A 14,770-nucleotide genomic window follows, 5' to 3' on the forward strand; every position below is an offset into this window, starting at 1 on the left:
CTTTCTTCTGAAATACTACACTTTTCCTTCCTTTTTTCTTAAATTAAAATTCAAGCAGAACATGCTCAGCAGAAGACATTAATGATAATTAAATAATAATTAAGAGAATAATTGGAAAAGTGCTCTTCCTCTGCAATGTTGCACTGTATTATTAGTATAGCAGTATTTTACTGTGCTAAATGAGCAGCATTTCTAGCATCAAAAACAAAGTATATAAATATAAAATTATATTTTATGTTTACAGTTGCAAATTTCTTTATAAAATAATTATTTCCAATGCCTTCCACTCATTTTTTCGTATTTCATTATGTTCCTGGCGGGATTCGAACCCGTGCCTTTAAAGTAAATAATTAAATAATAAAATAGATAATGATATGCACAGGGAAGAACAAAGCTTCAATCTGATTGGCTGGTTTTCCGTTACAGCTATTCGCAACCGGCTCCCGCGTGGGAGGCGAGAATTCTACCACTGAACCACCAATGCTTGCATCTAAGGGCTCATCTAGTAGCCCCTAGCTGCCTAACTCACCATACTTGTTTTGCACATGGATTAAGTGCAAACCAAGTTTTGAAATGTTAAGTTTCATGAAATCACGTCCAACATATCAAATGAAAAAAGAAGAGCAAAGCAGCTGACCACACTGTATCCTATACAACTGCCTCATGGAGCATTTATTATGGAAACGCATAATGGACCAGCCACACTTGCATTGGCCGGGAATCGGACCCGGGCTCCCGCGTGGCAGGCGAGAATTCTACCACTGAACCACCAATGCTTGCATATGGGCTCATCTAGTAGCCCCTAGCTGCCTAACTCACCATACTTGTTTTGCACATGGATTAAGTGCAAACCAAGTTTTGAAATGTTAAGTTTCATGAAATCACGTCCAACATATCAAATGAAAAAAGCAGAGCAAAGCAGCTGACCACACTGTATCCTATACAACTGCCTCATGGAGCATTTATTATGGAAACGCATAATGGACCAGCCACACTTGCATTGGCCGGGAATCGGACCCGGGTCTCCCGTGTGGCAGGCGAGAATTCTACCACTGAACCACCAATGCTTGCATCTAAGAGCTCATCTAGTAGCCCCTAGCTGCCTAACTCACCATACTTGTTTTGCACATGGATTAAGTGCAAACCAAGTTTTGAAATGTTAAGTTTCATGAAATCACGTCCCACATATCAAAAGATAAAAGCAGAGCAAAGCAGCTGACCACACTGTATCCTATACAACTGCCTCATGGAGCATTTATTATGGAAACGCACAATGGACCAGCCACACTTGCATTGGCCGGGATTCGGACCCGGGTCTCCCGCGTGGCAGGCGAGAATTCTACCACTGAACCACCAATGCTTGCATCTAAGTGCTCATCTAATAGCCCTAGCTGCCTAACTCACCATACTTGTTCTGTACATGGATTAAGGACAAATCAAGTTTTGAAATATTAAGTTTCATGAAATCACGTCCCACATATCAAAACGAAAAATATCAGAGCAAAGCAGCTGACCACACTGCATCCCATATAACTGCCTCGTGGAGCATTCTTACAAGAAACACATAACGGACAAACAACACTTGCATTGGCCGGGAATTGGACCCGGGTCTCCAGCGTGGGAGGCGAGAATTCTACCACTGAACCACCAATACTTGCTTTTAAGGACTCATCTAAAAGTGCTAGCTGCCTAACTTTCCATGCATGCATTGTACATGGATTAAGGACAAATCAAGTTTTGAAATGTTAAGTTTCATGAAATCACGTCCCACATATCAAAACGGAATAAATCAGAGCAAAGCAGCTGACCACACTGAATCCCATATAACTGCGTCATGGAGCATTTATACAATAGTAGCATAATGGACCAGCCACACTTGCATTGGCCGGGAATCGGAGCCGGGTCTCCCGCGTGGGAGGCGAGAATTCTACCACTGAACCACCAATGCTTGCATCTAAGTGCTCATCTAATAGCCCTAGCTGCCTAACTCACCATACTTGTTCTGTACATGGATTAAGTACAAACCAAGTTTTGAAATGTTAAGATTCATGAAATCACGTCCCACATATCAAAATGGAATAAATCAGAGCAGTTGACCACACTGCATCCCATATAACTGCCTCGTGGAACATTCTTACAAGAACCACCAATGCTTGCTTTTAAGAACTCATCTAAAAGCGCTAGCTGCCTAACTTTCCATACATGCATTGTACATGGATTAAGGACAAATCAAGTTTTGAAATATTAAGTTTCATGAAATCACGTTCCACATATCAAAACGGAAAAAATCAGAGCAAAGCAGCTGACCACACTGAATCCCATATAACTGCGTCATGGAGCATTTTTACAATAGTAGCATAATGGAGATGCCACACTTGCATTGGCCGGGAATCGGACCCGGGTCTCCCGCGTGGGAGGCGAGAATTCTACCACTGAACCACCAATGCCTGCATCTAAGGGCTCATCTAGTAGCCCCTAGCTGCTTAACTCACCATACTTGTTTTGCACATGGATTAAGTGCAAACCAAGTTTTGAAATGTTAAGTTTCATGAAATCACGTCCAACATATCAAATGAAAAAAGCAGAGCAAAGCAGCTGACCACACTGTATCCTATACAACTGCCTCATGGAGCATTTATTATGGAAACGCATAATGGACCAGCCACACTTGCATTGGCCGGGAATCGGACCCGGGTCTCCCGCGTGGCAGGCGAGAATTCTACCACTGAACCACCAATGCTTGCATCTAAGGGCTCATCTAGTAGACCCTAGCTGCCTAACTCACCATACTTGTTCTGTACATGGATTAAGGACAAATCAAGTTTTGAAATATTAAGTTTCATGAAATCACGTCCCACATATCAAAACGAAAAATATCAGAGCAAAGCAGCTGACCACACTGCATCCCATATAACTGCCTCATGGAGCATTCTTACAAGAAACACAACGGACAAACAACACTTGCATTGGCCGGGAATTGGACCCGGGTCTCCAGCGTGGGAGGCGAGAATTCTACCACTGAACCACCAATACTTGCTTTCAAGGACTCATCTAAAAGTGCTAGCTGCCTAACTTTCCATACATGCATTGTACATGGATTAAGGACAAATCAAGTTTTGAAATGTTAAGTTTCATGAAATCACGTCAAACATATCAAATGAAATAAAGTAGAGCAAAGCAGCTGACCACATTGTATCCTATACAACTGCCTCATGGAGCATTTATTATGGAAACGCATAACGGACCAGCCACACTTGCATTGGCCGGGAATCGGACCCGGGTCTCCCGCGTGGCAGGCGAGAATTCTACCACTGAACCACCAATGCTTGCATCTAAGGGCTCATCTAGTAGCCCCTAGCTGCCTAACTCACCATACTTGTTTTGCACATGGATTAAGTGCAAACCAAGTTTTGAAATGTTAAGTTTCATGAAATCACGTCCAACATATCAAATGAAAAAAGCAGAGCAAAGCAGCTGACCACACTGTATCCTATACAACTGCCTCATGGAGCATTTATTATGGAAACGCATAATGGACCAGCCACACTTGCATTGGCCGGGAATCGGACCCGGGTCTCCCGCGTGGCAGGCGAGAATTCTACCACTGAACCACCAATGCTTGCATCTAAGGGCTCATCTAGTAGCCCCTAGCTGCCTAACTCACCATACTTGTTTTGCACATGGATTAAGTGCAAACCAAGTTTTGAAATGTTAAGTTTCATGAAATCACGTCCCACATATCAAATGATAAAAGCAGAACAAAGCAGGTGACCACACTGTATCCTATACAACTGCCTCATGGAGCATTTATTATGGAAACGCACAATGGACCAGCCACACTTGCATTGGCCGGGAATCGGACCCGGGTCTCCCGCGTGGCAGGCGAGAATTCTACCACTGAACCACCAATGCTTGCATCTAAGGGCTCATCTAGTAGCCCCTAGCTGCCTAACTCACCATACTTGTTTTGCACATGGATTAAGTGCAAACCAAGTTTTGAAATGTTAAGTTTCATGAAATCACGTCCCACATATCAAATGATAAAAGCAGAGCAAAGCAGGTGACCACACTGTATCCTATACAACTGCCTCATGGAGCATTTATTATGGAAACGCACAATGGACCAGCCACACTTGCATTGGCCGGGAATCGGACCCGGGTCTCCCGCGTGGCAGGCGAGAATTCTACCACTGAACCACCAATGCTTGCATCTAAGTGCTCATCTAATAGCCCTAGCTGCCTAACTCACCATACTTGTTCTGTACATGGATTAAGGACAAATCAAGTTTTGAAATATTAAGTTTCATTAAATCACGTCCCACATATCAAAACGAAAAATATCAGAGCAAAGCAGCTGACCACACTGCATCCCATATAACTGCCTCGTGGAGCATTCTTACAAGAAACACATAACGGACAAACAACACTTGCATTGGCCGGGAATTGGACCCGGGTCTCCAGCGCGGGAGGCGAGAATTATACCACTGAACCACCAATGCTTGCTTTTAAGGATTCATCTAAAAGTGCTAGCTGCCTAACTTTCCATACATGCATTGTACATGGATTAAGGACAAATCAAGTTTTGAAATGTTAAGTTTCATGAAATCACGTCCCACATATCAAAACGAAAAGATCAGAGCAAAGCAGCTGACCACACTGCATCCCATATAACTGCCTTGTGGAGCATTCTTACAAGAAACACATAACGGACAAACAACACTTGCATTGGCCGGGTATTGGACCCGGGTCCCCAGCGTGGGAGGCGAGAATTCTACCACTGAACCACCAATGCTTGCTTCTAAGTGCTCATCTAATAGCCCTAGCTGCCTAACTCACCATACTTGTTTTGTACATGGATTAAGTACAAACCAAGTTTTGAAATGTTAAGTTTCATGAAATCACGTCCCACATATCAAAACGGAATAAATCAGAGCAAAGCAGCTGACCACACTGAATCCCATATAACTGCGTCATGGAGCATTTATACAATAGTAGCATAATGAACCAGCCACACTTGCATTGGCCGGGAATCGGACCCGGGTCTCCCGCGTGGGAGGCGAGAATTCTACCACTGAACCACCAATGCTTGCATGTAAGTGCTCATCTAATAGCCCTAGCTGCCTAACTCACCATACTTGTTCTGTACATGGATTAAGTACAAACCAAGTTTTGAAATGTTAAGATTCATGAAATCACGTCCCACATATCAAAACGGAATAAATTAGAGCAGCTGACCACACTGCATCCCATATAACTGCCTCGTGGAGCATTCTTACAAGAACCACCAATGCTTGCTTTTAAGAACTCATCTAAAAGCGCTAGCTGCGTAACTTTCCATACATGCATTGTACATGGATTAAGGACAAATCAAGTTTTGAAATATTAAGTTTCATGAAATCACGTCCCACATATCAAAACGGAAAAAATCAGAGCAAAGCAGCTGACCTCACTGAATCCCATATAACTGCGTCATGGAGCATTTTTACAATAGTAGCATAATGGAGATGCCACACTTGCATTGGCCGGGAATCGGACCCGGGTCTCCCGCGTGGGAGGCGAGAACTCTACCACTGAACCACCAATGCTTGCATCTAAGGGCTCATCTAGTAGCCCCTAGCTGCCTAACTCACCATACTTGTTTTGCACATGGATTAAGTGCAAACCAAGTTTTGAAATGTTAAGTTTCATGAAATCACGTCCAACATATCAAATGAAAAAAGCAGAGCAAAGCAGCTGACCACACTGTATCCTATACAACTGCCTCATGGAGCATTTATTATGGAAACGCATAATGGACCAGCCACACTTGCATTGGCCGGGAATCGGACCCGGGTCTCCCGCGTGGCAGGCGAGAATTCTACAACTGAACCACCAATGCTTGCTTGAAAGAACTCATCTAAAAGCCCTAGCTGCCTAACTTACCATACTTGTTTTGTACATGGATTAAGTACAAACCAAGTTTTGAAATGTTAAGTTTCATGAAATCACGTCCCACATATCAAAACGGAATAAATCAGAGCAGCTGACCACACTGCATCCCATATAACTGCCTCGTGGAGCATTCTTACAAGAAACACATAACGGAAAAACAACACTTGCATTGGCCGGGAATTGGACCCGGGTCTCCAGCGTGGGAGGCGAGAATTCTACCACTGAACCACCAATTCTTGCTTTTAAGGACTCATCTAAAAGTGCTAGCTGCCTAACTTTCCATACATGCATTGTACATGGATTAAGGACAAATCAAGTTTTGAAATGTTAAGTTTCATGAAATCACGTCAAACATATCAAATGAAAAAAGCAGAGCAAAGCAGCTGACCACACTTTATCCTATACAACTGCCTCATGGAGCATTTATTATGGAAACGCACAATGGACCAGCCACACTTGCATTGGCCGGGAATCGGACCAGGGTCTCCCGCGTGGCAGGCGAGAATTCTACCACTGAACCACCAATGCTTGCATATAAGTGCTCATCTAATAGCCCTAGCTGCCTAACTTACCATACTTGTTTTGTACATGGATTAAGGACAAATCAAGTTTTTAAATATTAAGTTTCATGAAATCACGTCCCACATATCAAAACGGAATAAATCAGAGCAGCTGACCACACTGCATCCCATATAACTGCCTCATGGAGCATTCTTACAAGAAACGCATAACGGACAAACCACACTTGCATTGGCCGGGAATTGGACCCGGGTCTCGCGGGTTAGACCAGGGTCCAGTTCCCGGCCAATGCAAGTGTGGTTTTATGGAATGTTATATGTGGTCAGCTGCAGTGTGGTCAGCGGCTCTGATTTTTTCCGTTTTGATATGTGTGACGTGTTTCCATGAAACTTAACATTTCAAAACTTGATTTGTCCTTAATCCATGTACAATGCATGTATGGAAAGTCAGGCAGCTAGGGCTTTTAGATGAGTTCTCAAAAGCAAGCATTGGTGGTTCAGTGGTAGAATTCTCGCCTGAACCACCAATGCTTGCACCTGAGGGCTCATCTAGTAGCCCTAGCTGCTTAACTCACCATACTTGTTTTGTACATGGATTAAGTGCAAAACAAGCTTTGAAATGTTAAGTTTCATGAAATCACGTCCCACATATCAAATGAAAAGAGCAGAGCAAAGCAGCTGACCACACTGTATCCCATACAACTGCCTCATGGAGCATTTATTATGGAAACGCATAATGGACCAGCCACACTTGCATTGGCCGGGAATCGGACCAGGGTCTCCCGCGTGGCAGGCGAAAGTTCTACCACTGAACCACCAATGCTTGCACCTAAGAGCTCATCTAATAGCCCTAGCTGCCTAACTCACCATACTTGCTTTGTACATGGATTAAGTACAAACCAAGTTTTGAAATGTTAAGTTTCATGAAATCACGTCCCACATATCAAAACGGAATAAATCAGAGCAGCTGACCACACTGCATCCTATATATCTGCCTCGTGGAGCATTCTTACAAGAAACACATAACGGACAAACAACACTTGCATTGGCCAGGAATTGGACCCGGGTCTCCAGCGTGGGAGGCGAGAATTCTGAAACTGAACCACCAATGCTTGCTTTTAAGAACTCATCTAATAGCCCTAGCTCCCTAACTCACCATACTTGTTTTGCACATGGATTAAGTGCAAACCAAGTTTTGAAATGTTAAGTTTCATGAAATCACGTCCCACATATCAAATGAAAAAAGCAGAGCAAAGCAGCTGACCACACTGTATCCCATACAACTGCCTCATGAAGCATTTATTATGGAAACGCAAAATGGACCAGCCACACTTGCATTGGCCGGGAATCGGACACGGGTCTCCCGCGTGGCAGGCGAGAATTCTACCACTGAACCACCAATGCTTGCTTGTAAGAACTCATCTAAAAGCCCTAGCTGCCTAACTCACCATACTTGTTCTGTACATGGATTAAGTACAAACCAAGTTTTGAAATGTTAAGTTTCATGAAATCACGTCCCACATATCAAATGAAAAAAGCAGAGCAAAGCAGCTGACCACACTGTATCCTATACAACTGCCTCATGGAGCATTTATTATGGAAAAGCACAATGGACCAGCCACACTTGCATTGGCCGGGAATCGGACCCGGGTCTCCCGCGCGGCAGGCGAGAATTCTACCACTGAACCACCAATGCTTGCATCTAAGTGCTCATCTAATAGCCCTAGCTGCCTAACTCACCATACTTGTTCTGTACATGGATTAAGGACAAATCAAGTTTTGAAATATTAAGTTTCATGAAATCACGTCCCACATATCAAAACGAAAAATATCAGAGCAAAGCAGCTGACCACACTGCATCCCATATAACTGCCTCGTGGAGCATTCTTACAAGAAACACATAACGGACAAACAACACTTGCATTGGCCGGGAATTGGACCCGGGTCTCCAGCGTGGGAGGCGAGAATTCTACCACTGAACCACCAATGCTTGCTTTTAAGGATTCATCTAAAAGTGCTAGCTGCCTAAAGGCCCGGGTATACTTTTTTCCGCGTCCGCGTCCGGCTCGCGCGGGCACGCGTCCGCGCAGCTTTCCGAGTATAGTCCCCGCGGCTACACGCGGATGGCCGCGTTCCACACTATACGCAATACAAATGATTTCTTATTCAAATTATTAGTCTAACAGGCTGTCAGGGCAGCACGGATTTGGCAACATTTACAGTACATTAAAACATTAGGATAGGTGAAGAAAAGTAACTGATCCACCATTGCAAACACAGTTTAGAACAAACAACAAGACAACAAAGAACAGGAATCAAATAAACATGCTCCAGGGCTTTCTGTTCTTGGAAGAAGTAAAAGTTAAAGAAGAAAAACGATTGTGTGTGTGCAAATGCTGTCTATTTCCTTTGTATAATTGTTTATAGTGGAGTGCCCTGTCTAAATATTTTCACGCGCATGCGCTGTTGTACGCGGACTGTACGCGCACTGTCCGCGCGGTCTCAAATTTTGGGCTGTACGCGGACGGTCCGCGCGGCCGGCCGCGGACCCTCTTGATGACGAAAATGACGTCATGCGGACGGCGCGCATACGCGGACGTCCCTAGTATACTTTCGGCTTTACTTTCCATACATGCATTGTACATGGATTAAGGACAAATCAAGTTTTGAAATGTTAAGTTTCATGAAATCACGTCCCACATATCAAAACGAAAAAATCAGAGCAAAGCAGCTGACCACACTGAATCCCATATAACTGCCTCATGGAGCATTTATTATGGAAATGCATAATGGACCAGCAACACTTGCATTGGCCGGGAATCGGACCCTGGTCTCCCGCGTGGCAGGCGAGAATTCTACCACTGAACCACCAATGCTTGCATATAAGTGCTCATCTAATAGCCCTAGCTGCCTAACTCTCCATACTTGTTTTGCACATGGATTAAGTGCAAACCAAGTTTTGAAATGTTAAGTTTCATGAAATCACGTCCCACATATCAAAACGGAATAAATCAGAGCAAAGCAGCTGACCACACTGAATCCCATATAACTGCGTCATGGAGCATTTATACAATAGTAGCATAATGGACCAGCCACACTTGCATTGGCCGGGAATCGGACCCGGGTCTCCCGCGTGGGAGGCGAGAATTCTACCACTGAACCACCAATGCTTGCTTTTAAGAACTCATCTAAAAGCGCTAGCTGCCTAACTTTCCATACATGCATTGTACATGGATTAAGGACAAATCAAGTTTTGAAATATTAAGTTTCATGAAATCACGTCCCACATATCAAAACGGAAAAAATCAGAGCAAAGCAGCTGACCACACTGAATCCCATATAACTGCGTCATGGAGCATTTATACAATAGTAGCATAATGGACCAGCCACAATTGCATTGGCCGGGAATCGGACCCGGGTCTCCCGCGTGGGAGGCGAGAATTCTACCACTGAACCACCAATGCTTGCTTTTAAGAACTCATCTAAAAGCGCTAGCTGCCTAACTTTCCATACATGCATTGTACATGGATTAAGGACAAATCAAGTTTTGAAATATTAAGTTTCATGAAATCACGTCCCACATATCAAAACGGAAAAAATCAGAGCAAAGCAGCTGACCACACTGTATCCCATAGAACTGCCTCATGGAGCATTTATTATGGAAATGCATAATGGACCAGCAACACTTGCATTGGCCGGGAATCGGACCCGGGTCTCCCGCGTGGCAGGCGAGAATTCTACCACTGAACCACCAATGCTTGCATGTAAGTGCTCATCTAATAGCCCTAGCTGCCTAACTTACCATACTTGTTTTGTACATGGATTAAGGACAAATTAAGTTTTGAAATATTAAGTTGCATGAAATCACGTCCCACATATCAAAACGGAATACATCAGAGCAGCTGACCACACTGCATCCCATATAACTGCCTCGTGGAGCATTCTTACAAGAAACACATAACGGACAAACAACACTTGCATTGGCCGGGAATTGGACCCGGGTCTCCAGCGTGGGAGGCGAGAATTCTACCACTGAACCACCAATGCTTGCTTTTAAGGATTCATCTAAAAGTGCTAGCTGCCTAACTTTCCATACATGCATTGTACATGGATTAAGGACAAATCAAGTTTTGAAATGTTAAGTTTCATGAAATCACGTCCCACATATCAAAACGAAAAAATCAGAGCAAAGCAGCTGACCACACTGTATCCCATAGAACTGCCTCATGGAGCATTTATTATGGAAATGCATAATGGACCAGCAACACTTGCATTGGCCGGGAATCGGACCCAGGTCTCCCGCGCGGGCACCGAGAATAATTCAGCTAAACGGCCCTAAACGCTTTCCCATTCATTTCCAATGGTAGTGCTAAACCACTACGGATGCAATATACTTTTGGCCGCTACGCATTTTGGCGCTATTGCGCAGTTCTGTTTGGCGGAAATCTCCAAAAAGTTTTTTCTTGGTGAACTCCAGCAGAGACAGCAGATTGCCATCGATTCTTCATTCATTTCAGGTAAGATATTGTTTTATTTCTTTTACATTCCACAACTATTGGATAAAGATATAGCCATATCGCCAGTTGTTAGATTTTAAATGGTAATGTTATTTATCGCTGCTAATGCGTTTAATTGATGACAGTTCAGACCGGCTTTTAAAGGCGGAGTCCACGATGTTTGAAAAACGGTTTGGAGAAAGAGACGGGCCGACTACCAAAACACACTTATAGCCAATCAAATCAAATCAAATGCCGACTTGCGTATGTGTGGGGCGGGTCTATCAACAGAAGGTCCAGATTCTATTGGGGTAGGGGCGTGTTTGTTTAGGTGATTTCAAATTGCAACATTGGCTTTCAAACATCATGGACTCCGCCTTTAACTGTCAGACAAGTTTGGTCTTATAACGTGCTAACTAATGAATGAGTATCGATATTTTTTTTTTATTATCTGTCTGATTTTTATGGTTGTAAGTGATAATACCTCGTCAGCGCCGTACTGACATTATTTTGTGATAGCTATTGGACATCAGTTGGCAAGTGATTCGCACTAAATAATAAATCAACATCTTGATTTTATATGTTAATGAGTATAGATTTCACGTCATTACGTTAAATAAAGTTGTCAGTCTGTTTCTGTTAGAATATATTGATATTTTGTCAACGTTAGCATCGCTAGCCCTGTATCAATGGATAACTGCATATATGCCCCATTATCATGGCCTATAGGGTTGTAATAATTATTATTTACTTGTACGTAAATGGTGCCCTCCTAGTAACATTAAATAATCGATATTCAGCATATATTATACCCCTTCATTATGCCCTATAGTCCTTTAATGAATAAATATGAATGTTTTTTTACTTGTATGTGTATAGTGCCCTAGCTGTAACATTAAATAATCGATATTCAGCATATATTATACCCATTCATTATGCCCTATAGACCTATAATGAATAAATATGATCGTTTTTTTTTTACTTGTATGTGAATAGTGCCCTAGCTGTGACATTATATAATTGATATTCAGTGTATATCTAACATGTAATATGTGCTGATAACTAAAATAGTTGTTGGCAGGTTATTTATAGGCTTGGGGTACTGTCTATTCAAACAATGAAAAAACATTCAAAACAGTGTTATTTCTTTTCAAAATAGTATATTGTTTTCAAATCACACACTCAAACCATCATATGAATAGACATTTATAGACGTGTGTTTTAGAATTGCAATTAGGGTGTATAGTAGAAATTATGCTTATAGTTCAGCAGAATTGGTTCAGGGGGTTGGTGTATGAGTTACATGTTGTGGTCATTGTGTCTCAAGTACCAGTATTTATGTTTAAACAATTGAGAAAAACTGTAATATCTGAAATGAAAGTATTTTTAAGAATAAAGCTTACAATTCTTTTTCTCTTTTATGGTATAGTTCAAGATGCACAAAAACATTGTTTTCTTCCCTGGGAGAATCCGTGTTGTGTTCCGCAAGGGGCCGCGTGGATTTCTCCTCCAGGAGCCGTCTGATGAAGCCAGTCGAATAAAAAATAACCCGACTCTTCAGGTGAAGTCTGCGCCCCTGAAAGAGGAGCTTGTGCGGCAGAACGCTCTTGCTGTGGTGCGGCAGAGAGGAGGAGATGCCTCAGACAGGACGGAGGTGCTGGGGGAGTACATTCTTCAATTTGGAAAGTACCAGGGGAAATCTTTTAGGTGGCTTTTGGAGAATGATATAGGGTACACAATGTATCTAATTCAGAACCTCCAGAAGGAGCAGGCCTCGGGTGTTTTTATGGCTGAGGGGCATAAGAAGGACAGCCTACTTTCACTCTACGATTATGCTCTGAGTTTTCAAGAGATCCAATCTCTCCTCACCTATGAAGCCAGTGGAGTGGGTGTCGCAGCAGCCTTGTCCGAAGATGACCAGCTGGTTGGGTTTGGTTCTCGACCCAAGAGCACTTGGAGGGAGGTCTGGGATACCAGAGCCGATGGTTATGCGGCTTTCGTCATGGGGCAGAGTTGCTTCCCAGGAACGCGCATGCATAAGCTGCTGCAGTACCTGCAGAAGAGGCAGCAGTCTGACACTGCTTCCACATCAGCTGGGCATGCCTCAAGGGTCCCAGCAAAACCCCTGAGTAAGTTATTTCAGTCGCATTTATTTGATTGTGGCATAATGGTTTTAATTCACACTAAGCTGGGAAAACTAATTCTTGTCTGTACCACAGTGATGGACGAAGATGAGGACCTCGAGAAGGCAATGCTGAGCATCTCCCCTGCAAAGCTGCAAGTGCAGAGCTGTAAGCTTACTGTCAGTATCTGAATGAATGTTGAAACTGATGATATTTCGTATCTGATGTCTCCTCTGTTTATTTTTCTGTGTCTGTGTGTAACCAGTTGCTGTGCCGGTAGTGGCTGCCACACCAGTAGGATCACCAGGAGCAAAGACAGGTTTTTAAATTAAAACAAAAACCGTTTCAGGGATTTTTTTTACATGATGAATTGTCCTCCAAACCTGAACCTTGTCTTAAACTGTTCCTTTGTTTGACTTCTGGCCACGTTCAGGCCATGTTCCTCTAAAAATATGGTTGTATGGTTGCGTTCTACTAACTAGTCCTAAGGACTATGAATTGATCCCACCCATGATGAATTGATTCCAACCACGATGATGGCAAGTATACATTTTTGGTTCTCCATGCATGCTGCACTAAAAAAATAGAGCAGCGTTTGGTACTAACACTTGAATGCATGCTTGTTCTTCAAGTCATATTGCTCCTCCTGCTTGAACTAGTGAATAGTGACTAGGTGGGCTTTTTGGTGTAGACATGGTGTAGACATTTTAAATGTATGAAAAGTGTGAGCATATTTTAGTATTAATGTATAATATTAATATTAAGAATTAAAATATATTTTAACATTTTTATTTCATTTAAATATAACAACTGTCATATATAACTGTTGAGGGTAAAATAAAATGTGTAAGCTTACTGACTGTATTGGAAAAATGGCATGTGCATAAGAACACAGTGTAGTATGGCTGTTTGCGTTCCTACTAACACCGACGCTTTCTGCTTGCCTATACATTGTGAACTCTGAAATGACTGAGGACTTTCTCTGTAGTTCCATCTGCGGCGCTGTCCACACCCCTTCCTGATGCGACTGCTGAACTGCAGTCATCACCAGTTGATGGTAAAAACACTGAAGTCATGTCAATCAAACATCATACCAATTTCAGGTAAACCAAAAAAGAGATCATTTGTATATGTGCTTCACTGCAGCACCGGTGAAGAGGAAGACGCCTGTTCCCCTTCCTTCAGAGCTGGCGTTTTTTTGCAGAGAAGACATCAGGTCCCCCGGTAGGAGAGAGGCCTGAGTCATGTCCAGGTATGTCACATCAGCATCACCTGTTGTCATAATGCCATCATGCTTAATGCTTGTACAAATGCATAACAGAAAGACTCCTCAATGTTGAGAAAACAAAAGAACTGGTCTTCAACGCACCCAGTCTCAGTCAGATCTCCATTCATGGCAACATCATAGAACGGGTGGAGAAATTCAAATACCTTGGACTCACCCTGGACAATAAGCTCACCTTTGACCATCACATAACAGACATCCAAAAACGCTCACAACAACGTCTGCATGTTTTACGAAAACTCAGCTCCCTTTGCATTGCCCCTCGTCTTCTGTTACTTCTGTATATGAGCATCATCCAGCCCATTTTGTTATACTGCTCAACTAGTTTTTACACTATGCTGTCAGTCACTAACAAAAACAAACTCAGTAAAATCACACACATAGCTTCAAAAATAATACATTCCTCTACACCTAACA

The 14,770-nt window shown here is 42.8% G+C and overlaps 1 long non-coding RNA gene and 12 other non-coding genes across 13 annotated transcripts; 1 reads left to right on the top strand and 12 right to left on the bottom strand.

Annotated features, from left to right (window-relative positions):
• Positions 1 to 1,289: 1,289 nt before the first annotated feature.
• Positions 1,290 to 1,360, bottom strand: trnag-gcc (transfer RNA glycine (anticodon GCC)). The gene has a single exon. It is a non-coding gene; the product is annotated as a tRNA-Gly (tRNA).
• A 223-nt stretch (positions 1,361 to 1,583) lies between these two features.
• Positions 1,584 to 1,654, bottom strand: trnag-ccc (transfer RNA glycine (anticodon CCC)). Its single transcript has one exon. It is a non-coding gene; the product is annotated as a tRNA-Gly (tRNA).
• A 223-nt stretch (positions 1,655 to 1,877) lies between these two features.
• On the bottom strand, positions 1,878 to 1,948 carry trnag-ccc (transfer RNA glycine (anticodon CCC)). The gene has a single exon. It is a non-coding gene; the product is annotated as a tRNA-Gly (tRNA).
• A 428-nt stretch (positions 1,949 to 2,376) lies between these two features.
• trnag-ccc (transfer RNA glycine (anticodon CCC)) lies at positions 2,377 to 2,447 on the bottom strand. The gene has a single exon. It is a non-coding gene; the product is annotated as a tRNA-Gly (tRNA).
• A 515-nt stretch (positions 2,448 to 2,962) lies between these two features.
• Positions 2,963 to 3,033, bottom strand: trnag-ccc (transfer RNA glycine (anticodon CCC)). The gene has a single exon. It is a non-coding gene; the product is annotated as a tRNA-Gly (tRNA).
• A 1,688-nt stretch (positions 3,034 to 4,721) lies between these two features.
• On the bottom strand, positions 4,722 to 4,792 carry trnag-ccc (transfer RNA glycine (anticodon CCC)). Its single transcript has one exon. It is a non-coding gene; the product is annotated as a tRNA-Gly (tRNA).
• A 223-nt stretch (positions 4,793 to 5,015) lies between these two features.
• trnag-ccc (transfer RNA glycine (anticodon CCC)) lies at positions 5,016 to 5,086 on the bottom strand. The gene has a single exon. It is a non-coding gene; the product is annotated as a tRNA-Gly (tRNA).
• Positions 5,087 to 5,514: 428 nt separating this feature from the next.
• Positions 5,515 to 5,585, bottom strand: trnag-ccc (transfer RNA glycine (anticodon CCC)). The gene has a single exon. It is a non-coding gene; the product is annotated as a tRNA-Gly (tRNA).
• A 2,783-nt stretch (positions 5,586 to 8,368) lies between these two features.
• On the bottom strand, positions 8,369 to 8,439 carry trnag-ccc (transfer RNA glycine (anticodon CCC)). The gene has a single exon. It is a non-coding gene; the product is annotated as a tRNA-Gly (tRNA).
• Positions 8,440 to 9,548: 1,109 nt separating this feature from the next.
• Positions 9,549 to 9,619, bottom strand: trnag-ccc (transfer RNA glycine (anticodon CCC)). The gene has a single exon. It is a non-coding gene; the product is annotated as a tRNA-Gly (tRNA).
• Positions 9,620 to 9,842: 223 nt separating this feature from the next.
• Positions 9,843 to 9,913, bottom strand: trnag-ccc (transfer RNA glycine (anticodon CCC)). The gene has a single exon. It is a non-coding gene; the product is annotated as a tRNA-Gly (tRNA).
• Positions 9,914 to 10,425: 512 nt separating this feature from the next.
• Positions 10,426 to 10,496, bottom strand: trnag-ccc (transfer RNA glycine (anticodon CCC)). Its single transcript has one exon. It is a non-coding gene; the product is annotated as a tRNA-Gly (tRNA).
• A 2,578-nt stretch (positions 10,497 to 13,074) lies between these two features.
• Positions 13,075 to 14,321, top strand: LOC141366214 (uncharacterized). The gene is made up of 3 exons (XR_012371313.1): positions 13,075 to 13,236; positions 13,334 to 14,125; positions 14,215 to 14,321. It is a non-coding gene; the product is annotated as an uncharacterized lncRNA (long non-coding RNA).
• Positions 14,322 to 14,770: the final 449 nt, after the last annotated feature.

This window comes from Misgurnus anguillicaudatus, chromosome 9 (assembly GCF_027580225.2).
Source record: "Misgurnus anguillicaudatus chromosome 9, ASM2758022v2, whole genome shotgun sequence".
NCBI lineage: Eukaryota > Metazoa > Chordata > Actinopteri > Cypriniformes > Cobitidae > Misgurnus > Misgurnus anguillicaudatus.